Source organism: Pteropus alecto, unplaced genomic scaffold (genome assembly GCF_000325575.1).
Source record: "Pteropus alecto unplaced genomic scaffold, ASM32557v1 scaffold251, whole genome shotgun sequence".
In the NCBI taxonomy this organism is placed as follows: Eukaryota; Metazoa; Chordata; class Mammalia; order Chiroptera; family Pteropodidae; genus Pteropus; species Pteropus alecto.
Window position 1 is genome coordinate 726,589 of NW_006431048.1, and position 14,473 is coordinate 741,061.

Here is a 14,473-nt window from a genome sequence, read left to right on the forward strand (position 1 = left end):
ATGGTCAAACTGATTAACAACAAGGGTGTCAAGACCATTCAATGAGAAAAGAACAGGCGCTTCGACAAATGGAACTTGGACAACTGGACTCTTATCGCTTACACCATATACAAAAAGTAACTCAAATTAGATTAGGGACCTAAATATATGAAGACCATAAAATCCTTAGAAGAACACTTTTGGGTAAATTTTCATGACTTTGGATTTGGGAATGCTTTTTCAGATGACACCAAAAGCACAAGGAGGAAAAAAGAAAGTACATTCAACGTCGTAAAAATTTAAAACCTCTGTGCATTAAAGAACACTATCAAAAGAATCAAAAGACAACCTACAGAATGGGAGAATGTATTTTCTATCATTTATCTGATAAGAACCTAGCATTCAGAATATATAAAGAATCCTTACAACTCAACAACAAAAAGACAAACAATCCAATTTAAAAATAAGCAAAAGACTTGAATAGACGTTTCTCCAAAGATGATATACAAATGACCATGAAAAGATGGTGAACATCACCAGTCATTAGGGAAATGCAAGTCCAAATCACAATGATACAGATACCAGTTCACACTAACCAGGATGGCCATTATCAAAAAAATGTAAGATAAAAAGTGTTGGAGAGGACGTGGAAAAACTGGAATCCTCATACACGGCTGATGAGAGTCTAAAATGGTGCAACCACTGTGGAAAACTGTTTCAGTAAATTAAATATAAAAATACCATGATCAGCAATTCCATTCCTCAGTAAATACCCAAGAAAACTGACAAGTGTTCAAACAAAAACTAGTACACAAATAGTCGCAGCAGCACTATTCAAAACAGGAAAAAAGTGGAAACAACCCAAATGTCCGTCTAATGAAAAAAGAAAATATTCACTACCTGTTTGGGAATGCCAGGTTCCCTAAAAAAATAAAATAATAATAGTAATAAACTCTCATTCTACTAGAAGCCAAGTTCAGTACCCATAAAGAGCTAAGTGAAAAGAGGAAGGTAAAAGCAGAAAAGGAGAAAGAAGAAACCTGTGACTCATTCTTCCTCTGCCTCACCTTAGTCTGTGACAAAGCAGTGAGGTGCTGCTGCTAGCTACTCTTTAAAAAATGTCCTGGCAAGGACAAAGAGTATTTTACTTTCATAAGAAAAGGTTTCCAATGAAAATCACTCTGTCTCATGCTGTGAAAACTGTTTGATGTTTTTAGAGGTCCCAAGGATCTTGGTTATTTCAAAGCAGGAAATTAAAAAGAAAGGAAAAGAAAATTTTCAGAGAAGGAAAGAAGCTTATACTTCCAGGTCCTCAAAATTGAAGAGGAAAAACTGAAGGGAAAAAAAATACAGTAATCTGCTTAACTCAATTCACAGTTAAAAGCCATAGTGGTTTTAAACGGTTCTAAATAATTCTCCAAATTTTCAGAGGGCACCTCAGATCCTTTAACCCTACTGAACAAAACTGTAGAGATCCAAATTGGGGGGTGGGGAGATGTGGAGTGGGGAGATCTTCACCTTCCATAGCAATCTGGTATGCCCACCACAGTTAAACATTTAATAAGTAATGATCAATGCAAACCAAACTGCTACTGCAAAGAGACTTACCTAAAAATAGTTTTCAGAATAAAAATATTCAGTCTATAAAGATTGACTACACAGACATCAGATCTACTTAAAATACATATCTCACATTAAAAACAAACAACAACTTTATGGTACAAGGCTAACATCTACTGATTACAACTAATATTCACTGAAAAAGTACCACATCCCTAATAGGAACTTTAACTTTCTTAATACTCTATGAAATATATTCAAGATGGAATTTCCACTACTTTTTAAAAGGCATCTGGGGAATATAAGACCTGAAATCATAAAACTCCTAGAAGAAACATAGGTGGTAAGCTCCTTGACATCGCTCTTGGTGATACATTTTTGGATCTGCCTCCAAAAGGAAAGGCAACAATAGCAAAAATAAACAACTGGACATCAAACTAAAAAGCTTCTGCCCAGCAAAAGAAACCATCAACAATATAAAGACGACCTACTGAATGGGAGAAAATATTTGCAAATCATATATCTAATAAGAGGTTAATTTCCAAAATATATAAAGAACTCAGGCAATTTATTGGTTTTTAAAAAATTTCTTTAATGGGCAGAGGATCTAAATAGACATTTTTCCAAAGAAGACATACAGATGGCCAACACACAGATGAAAAAGATTCAACATCACTAATTAGATGGAAATGCAAATCAAAATCACAACAAAATATCACCTCACAATTGTTAGAATGGCTACTATCAAAAAAGATAAGAAATTAACAAGTGTTAGAGAGGGTGTGGAGAAAAGGGAACCCTCATGCATTGTTGATGGGAATGTAAATTTGTGCAGCCACTAGGGAAAACAGTATGAAGTTTCCCAAAAAATTAAAAACAGAACTACCATATGATCCAGCAATTCCATTTCTGAGTATTTATTTGAAGAAAGCACTAATTCAAAAAAATATATGCACCCCTATATTCACTGTAGCACTATTTATAACGGCTAAGAAATGGACACACCTAAGTGTCTGCTAATGAATGAATAAAGAAAGTGTGGTATAAGTATACAATGGAATCATGATTCAGCCATAAAAAAGAATGAAATCTTGCCATTTGCAGCAACATGGATGGACTTTGAGGGCATTATGCTAAGTAGAATAAGTCAGAGAAAAACACATACCATATGATTTTACTTATATGTGGAATCTAAAAAACAAAACAAATAAACAAAACTTACTGATACAGAGAACAGATTGATAGTTGCCAGGGGAAAGGGGGTTGGAAGAAATGAGTGACGGGAGTCAGGAGATACAAACTTCAAGATATAAAATAAATAAGTCATGGGGATGTAACTGGCAGCATGGCAATTATCGTCAGTAATATTATAGTGCATAACTGAAAGTTGCCAAGAGAATAAATCTTGAAAGTTCCTATCAGAGGGGGAAAAAATTTATAACTCTGTATGGTGGCAGATGTATTACTTTGTAGCATATATAAATATCGAAATATTATGTTGTATAACTCAAACTAATATAATGTCGTAAGTCAATTTTACCTCAATTTTTAAAAATAGCATCTGGTGATGATTTTTCCTCAAATAAATTTTACAAAAAAGATTTCGAGGCTTTCCTTATGACCACCCTATACACACCCACTTAAAAAAAGAAAAATAAAAAAACAGGTTACAGAGAGGTAACAATCTATATCAAAGCCTTTATTAGTTTTTTTACTACTAATAACAGCAGATAAAATTATTGTATGCCAGACACTGTGCCAAGGACCTTAAATGCATAATTAACTCCTTTAAACTTTACAATCACCCAGGAAGGTTAAGTATTATTATCACCACTTCCAAATAATGAAACTGAAGCTATAAAGTTAATAACTTGTCTAAGCTCACTATACCTGATTAAAGACAGGGTGGTTCTGGTTCCGGCATCATAATGTGACAAAATAGTTATAAAGCTATACATATCTAAACATATATCAAAAAACACTTTTATTCACCGAGTGTTCTCTGAAACCTTCCCTTCTGGAACATGGAGTTCATCTATGCAATGCGCAGGAGGGGGCACGTGTCAGCTAGTCAATTTAATTATCCTTTCCTATTATTGCTCCTTCATATTTAAACAAAAACCTGGTTTAACTTTATAATTTCTTATATCAAAACTTAAGTGTTCTTAGAAACATCAGTAATAGTCTGGTTACCTGGAAACTCTACTTCATGTAACCACCATGTATAGTATTCATGTAACTACCCAGACAAATTGATTTCAATTCAAATATGTATTAAGTGACACAATATAGAAAGCACTGTGCTCCACACTGCAAAAAAGTACACAGGTGAGTAAAATACTTTTTTTTTTTTTGCCATACTGGAATTTATAATTCTCTAGGGAGAGACAAAATAAGTCAACTAGCATGTACCAGGAGAACAGAAGAATGCTACAAGAGTTACATGCAAGTGAATTTCATGCGTTGGAGTAAGGGATGGAAGACTAAGTGGTGGGAGTGGCATTTGAAACTCTGAAAGCTGGGTAGGTCTTTGAAACAGCAAGCGGGGAGAATGTATGACAAAGAATATTTAGACTAGTAAAATTCCATCAGGACCAGGACAATCATGACTATGACATGTAACAAGCATATCATTAAGAATTTCAATATACATTTTAACAGTTGTGCTAAAATATGGGAGAAAAGTCATTACTTCCTATAGCAAGCACCTTTCTAAAGAACATAAATGTCTCAACCTCCTTTAATGTGGTATAAAATTTCAAAATAAACTGAAGATGTGACTAAAAACAAAACAGAGCAATGAGACGAATCAATGAAGTGTTTTTAAACCACATACACTTGTGTATAGACTATATGATTAAACAGACTGATAACAATATTACACATTAATTCCTAGACAATATTTTAAACCTGTACTGTCCAATACAATAACCACTAGCTATATGTGGCTACTGAGTACTTAAAATGTGACTATTCCAAATCAGGATGTGCTATATAAATGTAAAATGTCCACTAGGGTTGTGAAGATTTCGTACCAAAGAAAAAAAAAAAAGTAAAATATCTCATTACTAAATTTTATATTTGATTACATGTTGAAATATTTCGGATACACCGGGTTAAATAAAATATATTAAGTTCATCTGTGTCTTTTTATTCTTTTTAATGTGGCTCCTAGAAAATTTTAAATTACATACGTGTCTCACATTTGTGGCTTGCATTATATTTCTATTGAATAGTTTGGGTTTAAACAATTGCTTCATATTAGTATTGTTCAGATTTCTGTACTTGATTCATATTGTTGCTTCATGTTGGCATGATCATCACTTGATCATTACTATACAGAGTAACCCTCTCAAATAGCTATGCCTTAGTGTTTCAATACTGAAAAGATGAGATATCTGTCAAAAAAGTGTGTCAGCTTCTTAACTATCCTTTTGGAGCAAATGTGGAGAAAAACAACCAACTAACAACTTTTCCAGATACACTTACCAGTTAATGCTGGCTGATGTCATGAGATAATGTTAGATAAGAACTACTCAGTGATACAAAGACACGGGATCCAAGAAACAGGAGAGTGGGCACTAAAGAGCAATGAAGGAAACCAAAGGATGACAGCTGTACAGCGAGCCCTGGAGAACAACCAGGCCAGATCCTAGCAGCAGAATGAGGACTCTAGGAAAAAGGACACTCTAGGAAAAGAACAGAGGGTGGGGCAGGATCTAGAAAATACTTGGTAAAATTTGAGGAAACAAACAAGATTATGATAATTGCAAGCAATGCAAGAAAAAAAATGGCAACAATGAAGCATTTTTTAAAAATAAAAAGCGAAGAAAACATGATTGTCACTTTGGAAACAGTTTTAGAGTTCCTTAAAATATTGAACAAAATTACCATACATTCTAGCAATTCTACTCTTAGGCCCAAAAGACATGAAACAATGTCCACACAAAAACTTGTTCACAATTGTTCATAGCAGCATTTCACACTAGCCAAAAAGCAGATAGCAATCCAAATGTCCATCAACTGATGAATGGATAAACAAACATTATCATTTCCATACAATGAAATATAATTCCACAGTAAAAAGGAAGTACTGATAAATGCTATACTATCGATGAACCTAGAAGATGTTATAGTAAGTAAAAAAAAAAAGCCAGTCACAAAAGGCCACATCTTATGATTCCAGTTCTAGGAAATATAGAGAATAAGCAAATACATAAAGAGAATAGATTAGTGGTTACTAGAGCCTGGAAAGGGTAATATGGGGAATGACTGCTAATGGATACCAGGTGTCTTTTGGGAGTAATAAAAAATGTTTTAAAATTAAACTGTAATGGTTGCATGACTGTGAATATACTAAAAACCACTGAACTACCAACTTTAAATGGATGAATTTTACAGTATGTAAATTATGTCTCAATAAAGCTGTTTTTAAAAGGAAATGTGATCACTGTACACTACCTTCTTCTGCTAAAAATAATGCTTATTATCTAGATACTGAGTATTAATCATTTAAATTATAATTTAAGTAAATAATAATTTAACTAAAAATAGTGGCATAATTATATTAGCATGATAGCAAAAAGGAGAAATGCCAATAAATAGAATCTACCATCGTAAGACAATTAAAAAATATAAAAATAATTTAAAGAAATAGACAAAGAGTATACTAATTAAAATATGACAAAAACTAGAGGAAACAGCTGTCAGTTAAGGCCGCCTCTGAGAAATAAAAACGGCGGACAGAAGATTAGCTTCCAAAATAAGAGTTTTTGCACTATTTAATTTCTTTAAATAATTTGAATGTATTACTTTATAAAAATAAAAATATATGTATTTTTAAAAATGACTAAGGAATGCTTGGTTTACGAGCAGAATGAAACCGTGCGCTCTTAAAGAGGTAAAAGGCACAGGCTTCATTAACATTAACGCACTCTGCACCTCTGATCTCTCAAGAGAACAGGTTTTTTTCATCTAAGATATTAGAAAAATGGAAAGTTAGAAGAAAAAACAAATTACCCTTTGTCTTTTTCTTTACCATGAAATAACTATTTCCAGCAAGAACACAGATATCTCTACTTGACACTGTAGGTCATTTTCAAAGACACAGTGAGAAATATTTTTAATGTGCTACTAAGTGTTCATTGGTTATGACTATTAGCATTTTACCTCTTATTGCCAAGAGAAGCATTCTCTCATCTTCGCTCTTACTCCCCATCTAACTCACATTCAGAAAAATAAGGATTTAGTACTCTAAAACATTTAGATTATGTGACAAAAATAGCAATTTTCTATATTAACTGATTTAAATTTTGTTTTAACATTCTTATGCTAAAGCTAGTGTTAATTTATGTATATATGCACAAAATATAATTCCACAATAGAAATAACTTGTAAAGATTCAGAATACCTATGGAAGGATACATAAGAAATAGGTATGTTGGCTGTCTCCAGGAGAGGGAACTGATAGTTATAGAGTAGGAGCAGGAGAAAGATGTCACTGAATATCTTTTAAATTTTGAATCATGAGTATATTCCATTTCTTAAAGCAAAATATGTAAATAACCATGTAATTGTCTATCATACAGCATCCAAATAATGTTATGGTGATTACTAAATATTATGTAAATATGATACATACATATAATTAAATATTAATATTAAAACCCTACCAACTCAAAGCATCCCCCTTCCCTTCGGAGTTTAAATAATAATGTGTATACTGTGGAAGCTCCAAAATTCCAATGGGACAGCAAATCCATCAGTAATACTGTCAGTCTGATGCCAAGCATAACTCCAATACCTCCAATTATTCAAGTGCTGCCTCTACTCAAAAGTCTAGGAGTAGGAATTTGACTCAAAAAACTTTAATACAAGTCATGACGAAAGTGGTTAATTAATTTAAAAGAACTGATTTTAAGGAATAAAGGGAAGTAGAAGCAGTCACATTTTTAAAAGAAAGGTTAGCGTTCCTTAGAAATCTAACACATACAACCTTTTTAGTTGTATTAGCCAATTAAGCCCCTAAGAATTTCTTAGATCTCCGAAAGAGAAAAAAGTACTTTGCCATGACTGTCCTTTTTCTTCAGATCAACAATTAAGATACCCAATTAAGATACCCACCTTTTCAATTCTCATTATATAGACCATATGTGTATTTGGTAAGTTACTCTCCAATAGCTAATCATAATTCATAAGAAAGCTTAAATGACTATGCAGTACCTTCAAGCATTCCACAAATAGAAGATATGGGCAGGTCAAAATCCATACAGCAACTCAACATATACCATAGGAAAAAAAAATAAAACAACAAACCTTAAATCAGATAAAATGCTGTGGCTGAGTAATAAATGTAGATGGACAAGAGAAGAAAGAATTGGAAACAATACTGTGGGCTAGCATACTGACGACTTTAGTACCTTTATCCATATCACTGAAATCCAACCAAAGTTGGTCAACCAGAGATGAGGTGACCTAGATCTCTTTCTCATTACTTCTGTGACCAACAAATTAGAGAATGTGTGATGTACCGAGAAGTTATGACAGAACCCCAGCTATCTAGAGGAGACTTTCATGACTTCTCCCCTTTTAAAAGCCAGTGAGATTAGTATAATTCAACCTTCTAAGTCAACATTTTGAACAATTACCAGAGTGATTTCTCCTGGAACTGTGTGAGCCTACACTAAGTAATCCCAATATGCTTGTTTTCCTGAATCGTCTATCCATTCTTTTTAGTAGGTGTGATGCTTAGTATCAGTATCCATTCATTCTCTCCTAATTTGCAGTTTAAGAAAACCAAACAACTGAACGAATTAGAACTATGCGTTAATAATAAGTCTAAATAAAAGACTAACAACGAACCTATGGGCAAAAAGTATGCACCATTTGTCTGGAGATTTCAGCTGTCCAGGAGCCTTTCCTGATTTGCTTCCTGATTGTCAAATACCAACCAATTCCCTAAAGATGATGTTCCAAATAACCCAATTTTAATTCTACATTGATGCATAGCTGCTATTCTTTAAAAAAAAAAAGCCACCTAAAGGCTCACGGTTCCAGACATAAATGTCCAATAGACACTTGATTGATTAATTGGTTGTACACAGATTTAAAAAATCTTTCATGAAGTTTACTGTCAAATATTAAAAGGAGGACTAGAACACTCAGAACACTAAACAACCTACAGGAAGAGATAGAAATAATAATCCTTAATAATGGCTAATTTGGAGAACCACATTCTGACATTACTTGGAAATATAAACACAACAGATTTACTTATAAACAATCAATACTTTTCAATAAAAACCAGACTAAACATTAAACAAAAAAATACCATATATTGCTTATTTTTCTTCTCGTGCTGGCATAAATATTTTCGTTTTCAATGTTTGTCTTAAGACGTTTTCTCTGAAATCTTAAAAGAGTTAAGGATTTTCTCCCAATATTAACTTTTAGTATTTAAGTACTGTATTTGCTAACAGGCATGCCTGAAACTAATTTCAAAAACAGTACTAATAACGAAAGTCTTACACAGTCACGGCTTAATTATCAATGAAAGACTATCCTAAAAGCAAAAGGCACTTTAGCTTATCTCTGGAATCCAAGTGTTAAGGTAATAACAATCTATTCTCAGTAACATACAATAAAGAGCAAGGGCTCTAGAATCAGAATGCCTGGATTTAAATTCTAGCAGAGCAACTTTCTGGCCAGGTAATCTTGGACAGGCTGCTTCACCTCTCTGAACTTCATTTACCTCATCTATAAAATGTAGATAACAGTATTAGCTACTTTGTAGAGTTGTAATGATTAAAAGGAGATATTGCATATGAAGAATTTGGCAGAGTACTTTATACATAGGAAACATTCAATAGGCATATCACATTATTATTCATGGCCACCTTCTATTAAAGCACCCTATTTATTTTTAGTTTTCCAAGCCAAGGATTTCAACATGATACAATTAATGGTAATTTTTAAAATGGAGTACTAATGTTACAACTTTGTAACAATGTTACTAATATTTTTATCTGCACAGCTACCACTGCTCTGGCTTTTAGGGCATGCCTATTCAAACCTGTACATTCATTTAAATTATACCATCATCTAAAATATAAGTTTCTAGAAAAATAGCTCCTCCTTTGTCAAAAATGTTTACTTTTTATTATTAAATTGATTTGAAAGGACAATTAAGAAATTAACAACTCCAGACTATGTTAATAAGAAAACATGTTAAGGGTTCCTATCTGTGCCACTGTTGGCCATGGTACTCTGGAGACAAAAGGAAAAGCTGGTTTGGCACAATTAGTTGTTAAAAATAAAAAAAATAATAAAAAATAAAAACTACATCACTGCCTCAATCTGATCAAACCAAAATGCTTCTAAGAAAACTATTAATATAAAAATATAAGATTCAACTATTTACAAATTTTTAACTTCTATACTCTTTGAAAGTAAACCTTTCTCCCCAAAACATAAGCAAAGTGGGAAGGGGGATTGCAAACTAAGACTCCGAATCAACAAAGTTATATGTTTGTATCTTGTACCAGACCAAATTACATTAGACAAGTATATATTGAAATAATTTGCTGAAGGTCCATTGTTTACTGAGTATTTGCTCATTTTTAAAAAACCAGTATAAAAACTGGCTTAATAATAAATAGAATAGAATAAATATCCCTTTTTAAAATCAATTTAACGGTAGGAAATTTTGAGGAAAACAATTAAATTGTTCTCCTTTAACTCTACCATCAGTTTTTCCGTGCTGTTCTATTTACACAGGTCTTTATATAAATATACATTTCTACATCACATTCAACCAATTTCAAAGACATTTATATAATCAAGAAAGATTTGTACAACCTAAGATAGGAGCAAAGACTGCAATCTCTACTTTAAAACCAATGAACCATGAAACCACATTTCTATCTCTAAAATCATGCAAGATTCCCTGTTCACGCATTCCCTCCAAAAAAAAAAAAAAAGCTAGAAAATATGTTAAACGTTCCAACAAGTTCATTTACTCATGGTGATTATGTTCTTAGTAGTACAATATCCGGGAAATCAGGTTGGTCCTGTTAGTACTAGCATATGCTCCTGTCACACCCACACGCTCTATCCCTCCAGTCTTCATTGTAGGGTGGAGCATCACAGGAGACAACACAACCTTACCACCTGCCTATCCCCATCCCTGTCTCACAATCCTGTGAGTTTTATTAAAATAAGCACACCAGCACTCTAACAAATGTTTATTAAAATATATGGAACTGTGGTACCAGAGTCAGCACATACATGTTTCACAGCTCTCTCTAGACATTAAGCACACACAACAGTCTCAGAATCTGCTGATACTTGGAAAAACTCTGGCTTCCCTAGCCTAGCTGTTTCTCCAAAACAGTATCTCATGCCTGCAACTCAAGTCCACAACCAGGGGCAGACAGACAGCACAAGGAGCAAGTACTAATATTCAGCTGAACTATATGCCAGTGAAATGAAATGTCACCTCATTTTCTAAATGCAAACTCCCTATCAACCATAAATTGATTTGTAAACCTGTGGGTTACCTAGATGTTTTTTCCTAATACTTGTGCCTCATAGTCATTTCATAATTAGCCTTCTACAAGTACATGCAACAAGAGAGCATACAGTTCTCATATGAAGGTCTTAGTGTTATAACAGCTCTGGAAAGGTCTGGTTGGGAAAGGAATGAAAACTTAATGAAAATAAGGTTCTGGTTTTCAGCCTCACATGAGCTCTCTTCCACATCAACATGGATAATCTATAAATTGGCTAAATTCTGATAACCTAATTTTTGGATGTCACACAGACATTAAACTCCCTTGGGAATAGAGGAACTCTAAATTGCCATCTACTCGTTAGTTTTAATCCTCATAGGACTAAATACTGTACAACAATATGTAACTACTAATAATTATTCTCATCACCCAAAAAAATTTTTTGATCTGAAAAAGTTTTATATGAGGAAATAAGTGATACTTGACTTTTTTCTTCTTTCCACATCTTTTATTTAAGCTTAGGCGATTAGCTAAATTTTCACAAATAGTATGCAAGAAGGACTTATTAATAATATTTTAACCAAAATCACCATAGACAGACCCTTACTTTCTCTATTTTGAGTATAATATCACGTGATTCTACAGAAAGAACTATACAGCTATTAACATGTATTTAATAACATTTGACTCTGGATGTGAACAAAAAAGAAATGTTGGCTTCACTATGGTAAATAAAAAGAAATAGTTCAAATATACTGATTTAAACTTGGGATGAATGCTTAACTCAACAAAAAGGCAAAAACTACTTTAGTTATAAAGCCAATTTTTAATTTCAGCTAGAGCCTTCCTAACCAAGTGAAGTCTGCTATTATTATTACCATTATTTTAAATGCAAAGTTTACCTGAGAATAATCGTATTTAAGAAAAATAAGTTTTAAGTTGTACCAAAGACTAAGAACTATGTAAAATAGCTGAAATTTTTAAGTCACAGTTTAGGTCACAGCAAAAAAATATTTCCATTGTTTTCAAACAAATTACTGTGGAACTATTATAACTAGGTTTCAAGTGTGAGGATTTTTAATCTACATAAAAAATTATTTTCTTTTTTAGGATTTTAATGGAAAACATTTAAACAAAATACTCCCAAAAATAATTTCAACATTTTTAAGTGCAGAAAAATTAGAAACTGTGCAATTTTAACAGGCTGGAAAGTTAAATATCATTGCCAGTAACCAAATGCTGTCTGCTGAATTTCAAGGGAACCTATTGTATATTAAATTTTTAAAAAGTGAACTCATCCACCCTCTCATCTCAGCACTTTCTCAACTTTCCCATTACAATCAACAATATAACTTGGCGGTCAAGTCTTCCAGACCAATAACATCAGAATTTATTTTTAACTCCTGACTCCTTCCCAAATATTCCCCTTCAATCTAGTCCAAAATCCTGCCAGTTCTTCATTCACACTGTTCTCTCAAATGTGTTCTTTTCATCCCATTTTCACATTTACTTTATATTCCTTCATGATTTACAACATACCTACTACCTCCCTAAAAGGGCTCTAATGTTTCTACTCTAATCCATCGGCTCAGGTGCCCAAATCATCTTTAAATATCTTGGTTCAGCAATCTATGACGAATTCCAGTCTCTGCTGAATCCCAACCAAACTCTTTCAAGCCTCCTCAACCTTCCATCAGTTAATGTTAACACATTTCTCAAATTCCATCTCTCCTTACTGGTCCAATTTAAGCCCTTTAATTCAGATTTACCAACTTGCTTAATAAATACAAAAACCATTTTATTTACCTGTCATCCAAAAATCACCATCTCTGTGCCTCTGTCCATTCCTTCCATCTAGAATCCTTTATCACTTGAAGTTATTGCCTCCTTTAACACCTGTCTTAAGAAGACACACCTCTAACAGTAAGTCTTCCCTCTCCAACGCATCTGCCTCACCTCTTTATTCTTTGTCCTTCTGAACAAAGCATTCTATTTGTACTTATAATCTTACAGACACCACAGTATTGTTTTTATATTCTGTACCATAACCTGCCTCTACAACTAAATCAAAAGCTTTTGAGGCCAAGGTCTACAATTGATCATGTATCTCTCTTTTAAACAGGGTCACTTAGAATACTAGCACTGTAACAAATGTTTAAAGTTTCCTCTTTCTTCTTAAATGTCCTTAAAGTCAAAGTTGTCAAAAAAAAAAAAATTACCACTGAACTCTAACTTTTTAAATGTTAAGTTAAACATTTTAACCTACACACTTCATGAGAGTTACCCCACCAGTCAACATCCATACTATCAAGAATTAAGGAGTCATTTTCAAAAAAATCCTGGAAACAAAATGTAAAGTCCAAAATTTTAACATTATAAGTTATTTCATTTTGCTCTCTAAAATAGATCTAATAAATTAATTACCTAAAATTGATTTCAAGTGGTTTTTAAATTATATTACCAAGCTGGAAAGCAAACACTCCAGTACCACAAGAGGCTCTTAAGTAGCTATTATAAGATTTGCTTCATCATAGCTGAAAATTACCCCAGAATTTTAAAATCTTCCTTTCAAATGACTCCGTAAAGTGCTTAGAAAGCTTGACCCTTGTCTGAAAGATGCATCATCAGCTTCCCTCTTCACATACCCTTCATTCTGTACTAGTTAATCACCAAAAAAAAAAAATTAACTTTTAAAAATAATCTCCCTTTCAGCTATTACCTTAAACTATCCTGTTCCAGGCAAGTTCCAAAAGCCAACATGAATTTAAATCCTGAGTTCAATTAAAATCATTTTATGTTGCTTAAGGATACAATTGACTTCACATAACAGCTTATACTTTTTTTTAATCTCAGTTCTTCAATTCTCTCCTATGCAACAAAATAGTTTTTCTTTGCCCTTATGATGCCCCTTTCTCGAGGAATAAGAAAATAGTTACTTTTGTCAAATTCTGGAAGTATGTTTAAATTAGCTGGCATTAAATAACACATAAAAATTATCCAAAATAGATACATTGGAACATTGGATACTTAGTATACCAAACACCTCAAGAACACAGACTTTATGGCACAAATTTGGGACAAAAGTACAGACTAGCAACAACCCTGAACACAGCCCAAATATCCCTATTATATTCAGGACCACAGCCTTCGGCAAAAACTATGACAGAAAGGTCTAAATCCATATTCTCATAACTAAATTCATAATTTTATCTAAATGTGACAGGAAACCAATGCCAGAGTATTTTAAATACTCCTAAGAAGGTACCCCTGAACTCTAGATCATTTAACAAGTACTGAATGTAACAGCACCCCAAAATTGAACTTAAGTGATAAATCGGTAACAATTAACATTCAGTTTAGTACTTGGCAACATGACAATACAAACCTCAATCAAAACTTGAACCTGCTTCCAAGTTACCTTGTGA

At 33.0% G+C, this 14,473-nt stretch overlaps 1 protein-coding gene across 4 annotated transcripts in view; it reads right to left on the minus strand.

Annotated features, from left to right (window-relative positions):
• The window catches only part of GSK3B (glycogen synthase kinase 3 beta), a 172,657-nt gene that overhangs the window by 156,312 nt on the left and 1,872 nt on the right, over positions 1-14,473 (minus strand). The window lies entirely within an intron of this gene.